At 41.9% G+C, this 16,722-nt stretch overlaps 1 protein-coding gene and 12 non-coding genes across 13 annotated transcripts in view; 12 read left to right on the top strand and 1 right to left on the bottom strand.

Moving 5' to 3' along the window:
* LOC119967855 (probable G-protein coupled receptor 139) overlaps positions 1–16,722 on the bottom strand; it is a 150,318-nt gene that overhangs the window by 34,546 nt on the left and 99,050 nt on the right. The gene's annotated exons all lie outside the window — the stretch shown is intronic.
* On the top strand, positions 33–106 carry trnat-agu. The gene has a single exon. It is a non-coding gene; the product is annotated as a tRNA-Thr (tRNA).
* Positions 1,173–1,245, top strand: trnak-uuu. The gene has a single exon. It is a non-coding gene; the product is annotated as a tRNA-Lys (tRNA).
* Positions 1,689–1,762, top strand: trnat-agu. The gene has a single exon. It is a non-coding gene; the product is annotated as a tRNA-Thr (tRNA).
* trnak-uuu lies at positions 2,829–2,901 on the top strand. The gene has a single exon. It is a non-coding gene; the product is annotated as a tRNA-Lys (tRNA).
* Positions 3,344–3,417, top strand: trnat-agu. Its single transcript has one exon. It is a non-coding gene; the product is annotated as a tRNA-Thr (tRNA).
* On the top strand, positions 4,484–4,556 carry trnak-uuu. Its single transcript has one exon. It is a non-coding gene; the product is annotated as a tRNA-Lys (tRNA).
* Positions 5,000–5,073, top strand: trnat-agu. Its single transcript has one exon. It is a non-coding gene; the product is annotated as a tRNA-Thr (tRNA).
* trnak-uuu lies at positions 6,139–6,211 on the top strand. Its single transcript has one exon. It is a non-coding gene; the product is annotated as a tRNA-Lys (tRNA).
* On the top strand, positions 6,655–6,728 carry trnat-agu. Its single transcript has one exon. It is a non-coding gene; the product is annotated as a tRNA-Thr (tRNA).
* On the top strand, positions 7,795–7,867 carry trnak-uuu. Its single transcript has one exon. It is a non-coding gene; the product is annotated as a tRNA-Lys (tRNA).
* Positions 8,311–8,384, top strand: trnat-agu. The gene has a single exon. It is a non-coding gene; the product is annotated as a tRNA-Thr (tRNA).
* On the top strand, positions 9,451–9,523 carry trnak-uuu. Its single transcript has one exon. It is a non-coding gene; the product is annotated as a tRNA-Lys (tRNA).

Consider the following 16,722-nt stretch of genomic DNA (forward strand, 5'->3'; position numbering starts at 1 on the left):
TGTTCTAAACTTGCAAGCCCACAATCAAGGTTGGTGCTGTGGCTTAGATGGTTAAAGCGCCTGTCTAGTAAACAGGAGATCCTGAGTTCAAATCTCAGCAGTGCCTTTGGGTCAAAGCTTGGAGCCTGTGAAGAAATGTTCCCAATTCAATGGTGAATGCAGAACACGTTGGCAGAATATCTGTGGCACCGAACTTCTAGTTTGCTTTACCTTGATTTTTGTCAAACTTTATTCAACCTTCCATAGCTCCCATATTTCATGCAAATTCCATTTTCCTCACCTACTCCATTGCATGTACTCCTCGCTTCAGCTCTGAGTAAAGATCACACGGATTTTAAACATTAACACTGTGTCTGGCTCCAAAGATATCCTCTCATTTTCTGAGCCTCAATCCTATCATTTTTAGACTCGCACGCAGAGTCGCAGCTTCCGCAGTATTTTCCTTTGGATGCATGATAGGATTTACCTGAGGAATTCCAGAAGGAACATTTTGGCTGTTTCTCAGCGATATCTGTGAGCAACGATTGAATGATTAAATGCTTTACTCTGATGAAGAGTGACCCAGCCTCGAAATATTAGCTCGGTTCTCTCTTCACAGATGCTGCCAGGCCCACTGATACTTTCCATCATTTCCTGTTTTTTTTTCAGATTTCACATCCACAGTAATTTGCTTTTATATTGAACGATTTATGTTGCTGCATGTTAGCAAGAACCAATCGGGCGGGATAAATGATGGGGCGTTTTCCATGAAGATGTGGTGCAGACACACTTTTACACCCTGAAACTTTGCAATTTGCATAATTTGCTCCTTTACTAGATGGGTTTACTTGCCTTCACGCTCTGCCACAACAAACATCAGATGACACCCTTTATTCTTTCTCTAAAAATAAAATCTGTGTCTCTGTTGCTTCCCACTCATCTCTCACCAATCAAAATGTAATCTTCAATGTCTCGAAGTACCAGTGCACGTCCCTGGGTAACAACAGTTGTCACATCACAAGTCACTGGTAAAAAGCAAGTACAAGCTGAAGAATTTGAGAAAGGGAGCCAAAGGAAGGCTGCCGCTCTGCTTGTGAGGAAAATGAGCAGGAGAGGCTGAATTACCAATGAAGAAAATTCAAAAGGTACAATATGAGAGTTTGAAGTGAGCAATGAGGAATGTTTAAGAATGGGCCCTGGTAGCTCAGTCGGTAGAGCATCAGACTTTTAATCTGAGGGCCCAGGGTTCAAGTCCCTGTCAGGGCTTTCAGTTTGTCTCAAGGTGCTTGCTCCCCAATGAACAGTAGGAAAAAAGAATAGAAAATGCAGGATGATTTATGAAAAGTGGAAGAATCGTGACAATGTTGGGTTTGCCAAATTGCAACAGCCATCAAGAAGTTTTGCTAGATTTTCGGTTAATGTAAAAACTCGCTCCTGGTCTTGTCCTGCATTATACCACTATAGTTTTCTGGTCATGTTTAATCACTTCAAAATTCATAAAATATTTCCTGTTTGTTTACTTCTTCCCTGCAGGACTGCTATAAATTAATAACTTTCAGAAATTACTGCAATTTTTACACTTTCAAAAGCCCATTGCAGATGAATATTTTAATTTGCACTCTCAAAGTCAGCATAAGAAATCAACAATACTGGTGTTTAATCAAAATAATTGAAATCTGTTCTAAACTTGCAAGCCCACAATCAAGGTTGGTGCTGTGGCTTAGATGGTTAAAGCGCCTGTCTAGTAAACAGGAGATCCTGAGTTCAAATCTCAGCAGTGCCTTTGGGTCAAAGCTTGGAGCCTGTGAAGAAATGTTCCCAATTCAATGGTGAATGCAGAACACGTTGGCAGAATATCTGTGGCACTGAACTTCTAGTTTGCTTTACCTTGATTTTTGTCAAACTTTATTCAACCTTCCATAGCTCCCATATTTCATGCAAATTCCATTTTCCTCACCTACTCCATTGCATGTACTCCTCGCTTCAGCTCTGAGTAAAGATCACACGGATTTTAAACATTAACACTGTGTCTGGCTCCAAAGATATCCTCTCATTTTCTGAGCCTCAATCCTATCATTTTTAGACTCGCACGCAGAGTCGCAGCTTCCGCAGTATTTTCCTTTGGATGCATGACAGGATTTACCTGAGGAATTCCAGAAGGAACATTTTGGCTGTTTCTCAGCGATATCTGTGAGCAACGATTGAATGATTAAATGCTTTACTCTGATGAAGAGTGACCCAGCCTCGAAATATTAGCTCGGTTCTCTCTTCACAGATGCTGCCAGACCCACTGATACTTTCCATCATTTCCTGTTTTTTTTTCAGATTTCACATCCACAGTAATTTGCTTTTATATTGAACGATTTATGTTGCTGCATGTTAGCAAGAACGAATCGGGCGGGATAAATGATGGGGCGTTTTCCATGAAGATGTGGTGCAGACACACTTTTACACCCTGAAACTTTGCAATTTGCATAATTTGCTCCTTTACTAGATGGGTTTACTTGCGTTCACGCTCTGCCACAACAAACATCAGATGACACCCTTTATTCTATCTCTAAAAATAAAATCTGTGTCTCTGTTGCTTCCCACTCATCTCTCACCAATCAAAATGTAATCTTCAATGTCTCGAAGTACCAGTGCACGTCCCTGGGTAACAACAGTTGTCACATCACAAGTCACTGGTAAAAAGCAAGTACAAGCTGAAGAATTTGAGAAAGGGAGCCAAAGGAAGGCTGCCGCTCTGCTTGTGAGGAAAATGAGCAGGAGAGGCTGAATTACCAATGAAGAAAATTCAAAAGGTACAATATGAGAGTTTGAAGTGAGCAATGAGGAATGTTTAAGAATGGGCCCTGGTAGCTCAGTCGGTAGAGCATCAGACTTTTAATCTGAGGGCCCAGGGTTCAAGTCCCTGTCAGGGCTTTCAGTTTGTCTCAAGGCGCTTGCTCCCCAATGAACAGTAGGAAAAAAGAATAGAAAATGCAGGATGATTTATGAAAAGTGGAAGAATCGTGACAATGTTGGGTTTGCCAAATTGCAACAGCCATCAAGAAGTTTTGCTAGATTTTCGGTTAATGTAAAAACTCGCTCCTGGTCTTGTCCTGCATTATACCACTATAGTTTTCTGGTCATGTTTAATCACTTCAAAATTCGTAAAATATTTCCTGTTTGTTTACTTCTTCCCTGCAGGACTGCTATAAATTAATAACTTTCAGAATTACTGCAATTTTTACACTTTCAAAAGCCCATTGCAGATGAATATTTAAATTTGCACTCTCAAAGGCAGCATAAGAAATCAACAATACTGGTGTTTAATCAAAATAATTGAAATTTGTTCTAAACTTGCAAGCCCACAATCAAGGTTGGTGCTGTGGCTTAGATGGTTAAAGCGCCTGTCTAGTAAACAGGAGATCCTGAGTTCAAATCTCAGCAGTGCCTTTGGGTCAAAGCTTGGAGCCTGTGAAGAAATGTTCCCAATTCAATGGTGAATGCAGAACACGTTGGCAGAATATCTGTGGCACCCAACTTCTAGTTTGCTTTACCTTGATTTTTGTCAAACTTTATTCAACCTTCCATAGCTCCCATATTTCATGCAAATTCCATTTTCCTCACCTACTCCATTGCATGTACTCCTCGCTTCAGCTCTGAGTAAAGATCACACGGATTTTAAACATTAACACTGTGTCTGGCTCCAAAGATATCCTCTCATTTTCTGAGCCTCAATCCTATCATTTTTAGACTCGCACGCAGAGTCGCAGCTTCCGCAGTATTTTCCTTTGGATGCATGACAGGATTTACCTGAGGAATTCCAGAAGGAACATTTTGGCTGTTTCTCAGCGATATCTGTGAGCAACGATTGAATGATTAAATGCTTTACTCTGATGAAGAGTGACCCAGCCTCGAAATATTAGCTCGGTTCTCTCTTCACAGATGCTGCCAGGCCCACTGATACTTTCCATCATTTCCTGTTTTTTTTTCAGATTTCACATCCACAGTAATTTGCTTTTATATTGAACGATTTATGTTGCTGCATGTTAGCAAGAACGAATCGGGCGGGATAAATGATGGGGCGTTTTCCATGAAGATGTGGTGCAGACACACTTTTACACCCTGAAACTTTGCAATTTGCATAATTTGCTCCTTTACTAGATGGGTTTACTTGCGTTCACGCACTGCCACATCAAACATCAGATGACACCCTTTATTCTATCTCTAAAAATAAAATCTGTGTCTCTGTTGCTTCCCACTCATCTCTCACCAATCAAAATGTAATCTTCAATGTCTCGAAGTACCAGTGCAGGTCCCTGGGTAACAACAGTTGTCACATCACAAGTCACTGGTAAAAAGCAAGTACAAGCTGAAGAATTTGAGAAAGGGAGCCAAAGGAAGGCTGCCGCTCTGCTTGTGAGGAAAATGAGCAGGAGAGGCTGAATTACCAATGAAGAAAATTCAAAAGGTACAATATGAGAGTTTGAAGTGAGCAATGAGGAATGTTTAAGAATGGGCCCTGGTAGCTCAGTCGGTAGAGCATCAGACTTTTAATCTGAGGGCCCAGGGTTCAAGTCCCTGTCAGGGCTTTCAGTTTGTCTCAAGGCGCTTGCTCCCCAATGAACAGTAGGAAAAAAGAATAGAAAATGCAGGATGATTTATGAAAAGTGGAAGAATCGTGACAATGTTGGGTTTGCCAAATTGCAACAGCCATCAAGAAGTTTTGCTAGATTTTCGGTTAATGTAAAAACTCGCTCCTGGTCTTGTCCTGCATTATACCACTATAGTTTTCTGGTCATGTTTAATCACTTCAAAATTCGTAAAATATTTCCTGTTTGTTTACTTCTTCCCTGCAGGACTGCTATAAATTAATAACTTTCAGAAATTACTGCAATTTTTACACTTTCAAAAGCCCATTGCAGATGAATATTTTAATTTGCACTCTCAAAGTCAGCAGAAGAAATCAACAATACTGGTGTTTAATCAAAATAATTGAAATCTGTTCTAAACTTGCAAGCCCACAATCAAGGTTGGTGCTGTGGCTTAGATGGTTAAAGCGCCTGTCTAGTAAACAGGAGATCCTGAGTTCAAATCTCAGCAGTGCCTTTGGGTCAAAGCTTGGAGCCTGTGAAGAAATGTTCCCAATTCAATGGTGAATGCAGAACACGTTGGCAGAATATCTGTGGCACCGAACTTCTAGTTTGCTTTACCTTGATTTTTGTCAAACTTTATTCAACCTTCCATAGCTCCCATATTTCATGCAAATTCCATTTTCCTCACCTACTCCATTGCATGTACTCCTCGCTTCAGCTCTGAGTAAAGATCACACGGATTTTAAACATTAACACTGTGTCTGGCTCCAAAGATATCCTCTCATTTTCTGAGCCTCAATCCTATCATTTTTAGACTCGCACGCAGAGTCGCAGCTTCCGCAGTATTTTCCTTTGGATGCATGACAGGATTTACCTGAGGAATTCCAGAAGGAACATTTTGGCTGTTTCTCAGCGATATCTGTGAGCAACGATTGAATGATTAAATGCTTTACTCTGATGAAGAGTGACCCAGCCTCGAAATATTAGCTCGGTTCTCTCTTCACAGATGCTGCCAGACCCACTGATATTTCCATCATTTCCTGTTTTTTTTTCAGATTTCACATCCACAGTAATTTGCTTTTATATTGAACGATTTATGTTGCTGCATGTTAGCAAGAACGAATCGGGCGGGATAAATGATGGGGCGTTTTCCATGAAGATGTGGTGCAGACACACTTTTACACCCTGAAACTTTGCAATTTGCATAATTTGCTCCTTTACTAGATGGGTTTACTTGCGTTCACGCTCTGCCACAACAAACATCAGATGACACCCTTTATTCTATCTCTAAAAATAAAATCTGTGTCTCTGTTGCTTCCCACTCATCTCTCACCAATCAAAATGTAATCTTCAATGTCTCGAAGTACCAGTGCAGGTCCCTGGGTAACAACAGTTGTCACATCACAAGTCACTGGTAAAAAGCAAGTACAAGCTGAAGAATTTGAGAAAGGGAGCCAAAGGAAGGCTGCCGCTCTGCTTGTGAGGAAAATGAGCAGGAGAGGCTGAATTACCAATGAAGAAAATTCAAAAGGTACAATATGAGAGTTTGAAGTGAGCAATGAGGAATGTTTAAGAATGGGCCCTGGTAGCTCAGTCGGTAGAGCATCAGACTTTTAATCTGAGGGCCCAGGGTTCAAGTCCCTGTCAGGGCTTTCAGTTTGTCTCAAGGCGCTTGCTCCCCAATGAACAGTAGGAAAAAAGAATAGAAAATGCAGGATGATTTATGAAAAGTGGAAGAATCGTGACAATGTTGGGTTTGCCAAATTGCAACAGACATCAAGAAGTTTTGCTAGATTTTCGGTTAATGTAAAAACTCGCTCCTGGTCTTGTCCTGCATTTTACCACTATAGTTTTCTCGTCATGTTTAATCACTTCAAAATTCGTAAAATATTTCCTGTTTGTTTACTTCTTCCCTGCAGGACTGCTATAAATTAATAACTTTCAGAAATTACTGCAATTTTTACACTTTCAAAAGCCCATTGCAGATGAATATTTTAATTTGCACTCTCAAAGTCAGCATAAGAAATCAACAATACTGGTGTTTAATCAAAATAATTGAAATCTGTTCTAAACTTGCAAGCCCACAATCAAGGTTGGTGCTGTGGCTTAGATGGTTAAAGCGCCTGTCTAGTAAACAGGAGATCCTGAGTTCAAATCTCAGCAGTGCCTTTGGGTCAAAGCTTGGAGCCTGTGAAGAAATGTTCCCAATTCAATGGTGAATGCAGAACACGTTGGCAGAATATCTGTGGCACCGAACTTCTAGTTTGCTTTACCTTGATTTTTGTCAAACTTTATTCAACCTTCCATAGCTCCCATATTTCATGCAAATTCCATTTTCCTCACCTACTCCATTGCATGTACTCCTCGCTTCAGCTCTGAGTAAAGATCACACGGATTTTAAACATTAACACTGTGTCTGGCTCCAAAGATATCCTCTCATTTTCTGAGCCTCAATCCTATCATTTTTAGACTCGCACGCAGAGTCGCAGCTTCCGCAGTATTTTCCTTTGGATGCATGACAGGATTTACCTGAGGAATTCCAGAAGGAACATTTTGGCTGTTTCTCAGCGATATCTGTGAGCAACGATTGAATGATTAAATGCTTTACTCTGATGAAGAGTGACCCAGCCTCGAAATATTAGCTCGGTTCTCTCTTCACAGATGCTGCCAGACCCACTGATATTTTCCATCATTTCCTGTTTTTTTTTCAGATTTCACATCCACAGTAATTTGCTTTTATATTGAACGATTTATGTTGCTGCATGTTAGCAAGAACGAATCGGGCGGGATAAATGATGGGGCGTTTTCCATGAAGATGTGGTGCAGACACACTTTTACACCCTGAAACTTTGCAATTTGCATAATTTACTCCTTTACTAGATGGGTTTACTTGCGTTCACGCTCTGCCACAACAAACATCAGATGACACCCTTTATTCTTTCTCTAAAAATAAAATCTGTGTCTCTGTTGCTTCCCACTCATCTCTCACCAATCAAAATGTAATCTTCAATGTCTCGAAGTACCAGTGCACGTCCCTGGGTAACAACAGTTGTCACATCACAAGTCACTGGTAAAAAGCAAGTACAAGCTGAAGAATTTGAGAAAGGGAGCCAAAGGAAGGCTGCCGCTCTGCTTGTGAGGAAAATGAGCAGGAGAGGCTGAATTACCAATGAAGAAAATTCAAAAGGTACAATATGAGAGTTTGAAGTGAGCAATGAGGAATGTTTAAGAATGGGCCCTGGTAGCTCAGTCGGTAGAGCATCAGACTTTTAATCTGAGGGTCCAGGGTTCAAGTCCCTGTCAGGGCTTTCAGTTTGTCTCAAGGCGCTTGCTCCCCAATGAACAGTAGGAAAAAAGAATAGAAAATGCAGGATGATTTATGAAAAGTGGAAGAATCGTGACAATGTTGGGTTTGCCAAATTGCAACAGCCATCAAGAAGTTTTGCTAGATTTTCGGTTAATGTAAAAACTCGCTCCTGGTCTTGTCCTGCATTATACCACTATAGTTTTCTGGTCATGTTTAATCACTTCAAAATTCGTAAAATATTTCCTGTTTGTTTACTTCTTCCCTGCAGGACTGCTATAAATTAATAACTTTCAGAAATTACTGCAATTTTTACACTTTCAAAAGCCCATTGCAGATGAATATTTTAATTTGCACTCTCAAAGTCAGCATAAGAAATCAACAATACTGGTGTTTAATCAAAATAATTGAAATCTGTTCTAAACTTGCAAGCCCAAAATCAAGGTTGGTGCTGTGGCTTAGATGGTTAAAGCGCCTGTCTAGTAAACAGGAGATCCTGAGTTCAAATCTCAGCAGTGCCTTTGGGTCAAAGCTTGGAGCCTGTGAAGAAATGTTCCCAATTCAATGGTGAATGCAGAACACGTTGGCAGAATATCTGTGGCACCGAACTTCTAGTTTGCTTTACCTTGATTTTTGTCAAACTTTATTCAACCTTCCATAGCTCCCATATTTCATGCAAATTCCATTTTCCTCACCTACTCCATTGCATGTACTCCTCGCTTCAGCTCTGAGTAAAGATCACACGGATTTTAAACATTAACACTGTGTCTGGCTCCAAAGATATCCTCTCATTTTCTGAGCCTCAATCCTATCATTTTTAGACTCGCACGCAGAGTCGCAGCTTCCGCAGTATTTTCCTTTGGATGCATGACAGGATTTACCTGAGGAATTCCAGAAGGAACATTTTGGCTGTTTCTCAGCGATATCTGTAAGCAACGATTGAATGATTAAATGCTTTACTCTGATGAAGAGTGACCCAGCCTCGAAATATTAGCTCGGTTCTCTCTTCACAGATGCTGCCAGACCCACTGATATTTTCCATCATTTCCTGTTTTTTTTTCAGATTTCACATCCACATTAATTTGCTTTTATATTGAACGATTTATGTTGCTGCATGTTAGCAAGAACGAATCGGGCGGGATAAATGATGGGGCGTTTTCCATGAAGATGTGGTGCAGACACACTTTTACACCCTGAAACTTTGCAATTTGCATAATTTGCTCCTTTACTAGATGGGTTTACTTGCGTTCACGCTCTGCCACAACAAACATCAGATGACACCCTTTATTCTATCTCTAAAAATAAAATCTGTGTCTCTGTTGCTTCCCACTCATCTCTCACCAATCAAAATGTAATCTTCAATGTCTCGAAGTACCAGTGCAGGTCCCTGGGTAACAACAGTTGTCACATCACAAGTCACTGGTAAAAAGCAAGTACAAGCTGAAGAATTTGAGAAAGGGAGCCAAAGGAAGGCTGCCGCTCTGCTTGTGAGGAAAATGAGCAGGAGAGGCTGAATTACCAATGAAGAAAATTCAAAAGGTACAATATGAGAGTTTGAAGTGAGCAATGAGGACTGTTTAAGAATGGGCCCTGGTAGCTCAGTCGGTAGAGCATCAGACTTTTAATCTGAGGGCCCAGGGTTCAAGTCCCTGTCAGGGCTTTCAGTTTGTCTCAAGGCGCTTGCTCCCCAATGAACAGTAGGAAAAAAGAATAGAAAATGCAGGATGATTTATGAAAAGTGGAAGAATCGTGACAATGTTGGGTTTGCCAAATTGCAACAGCCATCAAGAAGTTTTGCTAGATTTTCGGTTAATGTAAAAACTCGCTCCTAGTCTTGTCCTGCATTATACCACTATAGTTTTCTGGTCATGTTTAATCACTTCAAAATTCGTAAAATATTTCCTGTTTGTTTACTTCTTCCCTGCAGAACTGGTATAAATTAATAACATTCAGAAATTACTGCAGTTTTTACACTTTCAAAAGCCCATTGCAGATGAATATTTTAATTTGCACTCTCAAAGTCAGCATAAGAAATCAACAATACTGGTGTTTAATCAAAATAATTGAAATCTGTTCTAAACTTGCAAGCCGACAATCAAGGTTGGTGCTGTTAAATGGTTAAAGTGCCTGTCGAGTAAACAGGAGATCCTGAGTTCAAAATTAGGAGCCTGTGAAGAAATGCTCCCAATTCAATTCAATGGATTTAAGGGGTGCTGGAATTGCGCCGCCCCGGTTGGCGGGCTCCCCGCGGCGATTTTCCGGCCTGTGATGGGCCGAAGTCCAGTCGCTGACAGGCCTCTCCCGCTGGCAGGAATCAAAACACATCTGGTGCTGGCGGGATTGGCGGCGCGGGGGGGCGTGGGGCTGCTTAACCCCAGGGGGTTCCCCCGCGGTGGCCTGGCCCGCGATTGGGGCCCATTGATCGGCCAACGGGCCTGTGCCGTGGGGGAACTCTTTTTCTTCTGCCCTGCCGTGGCATTCACCGTGGTGGGGGCAGAAGAGACCCACTCACTTGCGCATGGGTATGACATCAGCAGTCTCTGACGCACCGGCGCATGCGCGGATTTCTGCCAGCTGGCAAAGGCCTTTCGGCCCCAGCTGGCGGGGCACCAAAGGCCATTCGTGCCGTTCGGCGGAGCGTCAACCACTCCGGTGCGGGCCTAGCCCCTCAATGTGAGGGCTTGGCCCCTAAAGGTACGGAGAATCCACACGTATGGCGGACCGACGCCGGAGTGGTTGATGCCACTCCTATACGCCGGGACCCCCCCCCCCCCCCCCACCGCCGTGTAGGGGAGAATCCAGGCCCTGTTAGGAAAGTCCAGTGAAGACTGGTGAAGTTGGTAGTAGTGGTAATCGAGAAACTATCTTGTCCAGGAATACAGTTTATCTTGGGTTATGATATACCAGCCTTCCCATACCAGACTCCCCGAACAGGCGCTGGAATGTGGTGACTAGGTGTGAATCTATAGGGGCTGGTTTAGCTCACTGGGCTAAATTGCTCGCTTTTAAAGCAGACCAAGCAGGCCAGCAGCACGGTTCGATTCCCGTACGAGCCTCCCCGGACAGGCGCCGAAATGTGGTGACTAGGTGCTTTTCACAGTAACTTCATTGAAGCCTACTCGTGACAATAAGCAATTTTCATTTTTCATTTTCATATTGCTGGATCGCAGGTGGAAGTGATGCCTACTGTGGTATATAAGCCAGTGGAAAATCAAACAACTGAAGTGTTGAAGAACGAGTATCCTGGGATTTTTCCGGATTGTATAGTAACAAGGTTGCAAAGTCACAGTTTCAGACAAGAGGAGAAATCAGAGAATGAAGGTAAAGTTGAAGTGCCATTATCAGAATCGATTTTTAATCAGATGTTCAAATAAGAGCAAGAACAAGTGCAGGATGAGGCGGATGTTTTTTGTTCAGAAAAATTGGCGGAGTAACAACAGAAAGTTTTAGAAATAAAATGGATGTATTCGAATCGTACACGGAAGAGGAATCTGCGTGTATACAGGAATGTTATTACCGTAACAATCATGTCTTAATGATAAAATAGAAACCTTCAGATATGCAGGTGGATGAAATGTGGGCCGAAGTTCTTCAAGTGCTATTGCCGGTAGGGTAGAGAAAGGAGATGTTGCGAGTAGTACTTGAGGTACCAGTGGGACGTCATTTGGGAGTCAGGAAAACTCAAGCTGAAATCCAAAAACATTTTTATTAGCCTGGACTACATACAGATGTAGTTAAATTTTGTCAATCAATTCACACATGTCAACTGATAGGGAAACTCAAGCAGTGATAAAACCAGCGCCCCTAATACCCATTCCAGCATTTGAGGAACTTTTTACAAGGGTCTTAATTGATTGCGTAGGACCGCTTCCTAAAACAAAAAGTGGGAATCAATATCTTTTGACTATAATGGGTGTGTCTACTAGGTTTCCAGATGCCATTCCAGTACGAAATAGCACAGCTAAATGGATTGTGGAGGAGTTACTTCAATTCTTTAATAGATAGGAACTACCCACAGAAATTCAATCGGATCAAGGATCGGATTTTACTTCAAAGTTATTCAAAGAAGTTATGGATAGCTTAGGAATAAATCAACTTAAATCAACTGTGTACCATCCAGAATCACAGGGCGCATTACAAAGGTGGCATCAGACACGAAGACAATGTTGAGGGCTTATTGTCAAGATTATTCAGAGGATTGGGATAAAGGAATTCCATTCATACTGTTTGCAATGAGGGATGCACCGAATGAGTCAACCAATTTCAGTCCTTTTGAACTAATTTTTGGTCATGAGGTAAGAGGACCACTTAAATTGATTCAGGGAAAATTGGTGAGTGAGACAACTGAACTTACATTATTGGATTACGTGTCAAATTTTAGGGCACGATTAAGTTGAACAGGTGAATTGGTGAGACAGCATTTTAAAAAATGCACAACATGTGATGAAACGGGTAGTGGACAAGAAATCCAAAGTTTGTAGTTTTTCCAGTGGAGATCAAGTTTTAATAATGTTACCAGTGGTATGTGAACCTTTAAAAGCAAGGTTTTGTGGATCTCATGAAATGGAAAGGAAATTAAATGAGGTGAACCATGTGGTAAAAACGGCAGACAGAAGGGAAAATTACCGAGTGTGTCATGTAAATATGTTTAAAAGGTACTTTGAAAGCTAAAGCATGAGATTTTAATGATTCTAACAAACTGACGAACCAAATCCAGATGACTTTGATTTTGACATACCTCAAATTAAATTGGGAAACGAGGATGTTCTTAAAAATTGGGATAAATTGTTGAGGTACCTTCCAGATGAAAAACGGGCTGACCTGAAAGCATTAATGATGTCACATGAACAAGTTCGCGGAGATACGTTGGAAGCACGAAAATGGCTATCCATGATGTAGGTGTGGGAAATGCTGTTCCAATTAAACAACATCCATATGGACTTAACCATTTCAAACTGGGACAGGTTAACAAGGAAATTGTGAGTATGCTTACAATTGGCATAATTGAAGTGGGTTGTAGCCAATGGAGCTCACCCATAGTGATGGTACCTAAACCAGATGGTAACCAACGGTTGTGTGTGGACTATATAAAAGTTAATGCAGTTACAAGAACGGACTCTTATCCAATCCCACTTTTGGAGGATTGCATTGAGAAAGTGGGACAATCAGCTTATATTTCCAAACTGGATTTGCTTAAAGATTACTGGCAGGTGCCTTTATCCGAAAGGGCCAAGGGGATTGCAGCTTTTGTGACTCCAGATGATATATACCAATTCAAAGTTATGCCAGTTTGCTTGAAAAACGCCCAGCCACATTTCAACGGTTAAATAACAGATTTGTTTCAGTATTACCCAATTGTGCGAAATACATCGACGATCTGGTAATTTTTAGCCAGACATGGAAAGAACATTTAAAATATCTGATGGAGCTATTTGATTGACTTCAGGAGGCGGGTTTGGAGATTAACCTCACCAAAAGTGAATTTGGAAAAGCCCAAGTCACTTTCTTGGTCCTTACAATCTGTCAGGTCAAATGGACCCACGGGATGTGAAAACAAAAGTTATTGGGGAGTTCCCAATACCATTGACACAAAGGGAAATAATGCGATTTCTTGGCATGAGTGGATTCTATTGGAAATTTGTGCCACATTTTAGCAGTGTGGTTGCTCCACTGACCGACTTGCTAAAGAAGGGTAGCATATTTAAGTGGACAGCGGAGTGTCAACAGGCATTTGATTGCCTGAAGGCTCTATTAACCACTACTCCTGTGTTAGCCATCCCAAATTATACCAAACCATTCAAAGTGGCTGTTGATGTGAGTGATGTGGGCGGACGTGCAGTGCTATTGGTTATTTTTCAAATAAATTGAATTCTGACCAGAAAAAGTTTTCAACGATTGAGAAGGAGACTTTGAGTTTGGTGCTGGCTTTGCAACATTTTCACATTTATGTGACCAGCAATCCGTCTGACACAACTATATATACTGATCAAAATCCATTGATGTTTTTGGAGCGATTTCGGAAAACAATGCAAGACTGTTTCGATGGAGTTTATTGTAACAGTCATTTCATTCAAAAATAATATGTAGCAGAACGAGAAAACGTGATAGCCAATGCTTTGTCACGAATGTTATGACAAGAAGCAGGTTCGGTGCAGGAAGAAGAACTAAAATCGACAAATTTTAGAAGAACTTAAATGGATTAAATGGATTAAATGTTTGCGTGTTTTATCTTTTGAAAAAAATGTATATTCACTGTTAATGTTACTTAAAGGATAGTGAAAAGGTGAAAAATGAAACCATCTTGTAGTTGATGGTTTTTCTTTCTAGGGGGAGGTGTCATGTGAGAGAACGTTTTAAGGTCTGGGTGCTTATGAAATTGCTGTAGTGGATGTACCTTTAAGAAATGGGTGTTTATCGAATAGCTGCAGTGATGTCAGAGAGTGGGTGGAGCTGGGCTGTCTGTCTGCTTTTCCTTTCGCTTTGTACTGTCTGCTACAGGGTGTGTTTAATTTCGTTTCGAGAGCTGGAGACCTACAGGAAATGCAAGCAGCTGCACAAGAATCTCTCTGGAATCTAAAGACTGTCTCCAGATCATTTGCGTGATTTTATATCTATCATCGATTAATGTCACAATTAGGCTTCAATGAAGTTACTGTGAAGAGCCGCTAGTCGCCACATTCCAGCGTCTGCTCAGGGAGGCCGGTATGGTAATTCAAAGTGATAACTGCTCTCAGTAGAGAATTCAACCCTGATCTCTGTGTTAAAAAAGGTATTTTGTCTTATGGATGTTGCAGGAAAAGTTTACGGGTTATGTTTAGAATATTGTATCTGTGGGGATGATTGGTGTAGATAGTTGTTCAAATGTTTTCTGTGGGTTTATAAAGTGTTCACTGATTTCATAAATAAACAGTGTTTTAATTTGAAAGTACTTTAACTCTGTTGCACCACATCTATAAAGTAGGTGCGTGTGCTCCCCATAACCACAATCTATTGAATGTGGTGGGTCAGGTGAACACCATGATACACTTTGGGGTTCTCTAAACCCTGGCCCATAACAGTATACAATGTCCCCCAACAACCCCCTCACAGCGGTCCCAGTCCCTTCTTTCCCATGAAGGCCTCTATCAGTTCTGGCATATCTAGAAACTGATCTTTTAACTCCACCTTACTCTCACTCACGCCGGACACACCACCCCAGACCGGACTCCTTTGCAGAAAAACATGCCTTCACCTTGTTAAGGGCCGCACGTCTCTTTGTCAGTTAATGTACCGGTTCTTCCTATCCTTCTGCAGTATTCCTCCTATGTCTGGAAACAATGAAAGCGGATAATCACTGTATGTGGCAGCTTAATCAGCTGTGGCTTCTGCCGGAGTTCCCAATGGGTTCTCACCATCTCCGGAAAAGTAAACACCTCATCCCACGCCCCCACCCCCGACCCGCTACAACCACCAGCCGAGAGACCATCTCCGAGAAGTATTCGGTTGTCATCGAGCCCTCCACTCTCTCCAGCAGTCCGGCCATCCTGTGGTTCAATCGCCTCGACCTGTTCTTCAGATCTTCCACTGTTGCCCTTAGGCCCTTGTTACTCTCCAGCGCAAACAGCCACTGTTCTTCCAACGAGGCAAACCACCCATGATGCTACGACACAGGCTCCTCCAGGCCCTTCAACACCTTACCTTGCTCTTTAACAGCCTCCGATGTCTTACCCAGCTGCTCCTCAATTGGGCCCAATTACTCCTTGAAAGCAGCATTAAAAGATACCTTTATCTCTTTACCTTGAAGCTCAAACTGTCTGTCCACCTGATTCCCAAATTCCTCCAGTTCCTGCACCATTACTGCAGCTAGCTCCACTACAATGTTATGGAATGCGTTAAGAAGCATTCCAATTAGATGTCTCGTTGATGCTAAGTATCCAATAATTGACACTGATTATGTAAAGGGGTTGCAGGTGGCGCTTGTGACATGTGATGTGGTGATAGAGTTTTGTTTGAGTGCGTTCAAGGAAAATAAAGGTATTCGTGAAAAGGAGCAGAACTCTTGACTCTTTACTCAACAGCAGCCAGAAGCTAACATGTAATGGCCGCAGATACCTCCAGCACCTTTTCCCAATCAGATACCTTTGCTCGAGTACCAGCCATCGTTTCCTTCCCAGTGAGGTCTTTCGTAGTAATGTTCCCGACTTCAGCCAAGTGGGCGTGGGCACAGAAATCCCGAAAGATGGGCAAAAGGGATCAGGAAAGAAAGACCCTGGCAGGTGCAACATTTACATAGAACATACAGTGCAAAAGGAGGCCATTCGGCCCATCGAATCTGCACCAACCCACTTAACCCCTCACTTCCACTCTATCCCCATAACCCACTTAACCCCTCAGTTCCACTCTATCCCCATAATCCACTAACCCCTCCTATCCTTTTTTGGACAATAAGGGCAATTTATCATGGCCAATCCACCTAACCTGCACATCTTTGGACTGTGGGAGGAAACCGGAGAACCCGGAGGAAACCCACGCAAACATGGGGAGAACGTGCAGACTCCGCACAGACAGTGACCCAGCGGGGAATTGGACCTGGGACCTTGTGCTGTGAAGCCACAGTGCTAGACACTGTGCTACCATGCAGCCGTCGTGCCTTTCGTGCGACTTGCCTCACATGACGTCACCTGAAGTCCAATCTATCCAGATTTGAACAGTTTTATCAAATATTCACTTTAAATTCAAGGTAACAACAACCTCAGATTTTCTATTCCTGCCCAAAGAGAGTAGAAATTCATATATCAGGCAATATTTCATCAAATATTATTCTCTGTTGTGGATGACAAAGAGTTTGAGAAGGATTTACCATAACTTTCTTGATTGTGG

The sequence above is a fragment of the Scyliorhinus canicula genome, chromosome 6 (assembly GCF_902713615.1).
Source record: "Scyliorhinus canicula chromosome 6, sScyCan1.1, whole genome shotgun sequence".
NCBI lineage: Eukaryota > Metazoa > Chordata > Chondrichthyes > Carcharhiniformes > Scyliorhinidae > Scyliorhinus > Scyliorhinus canicula.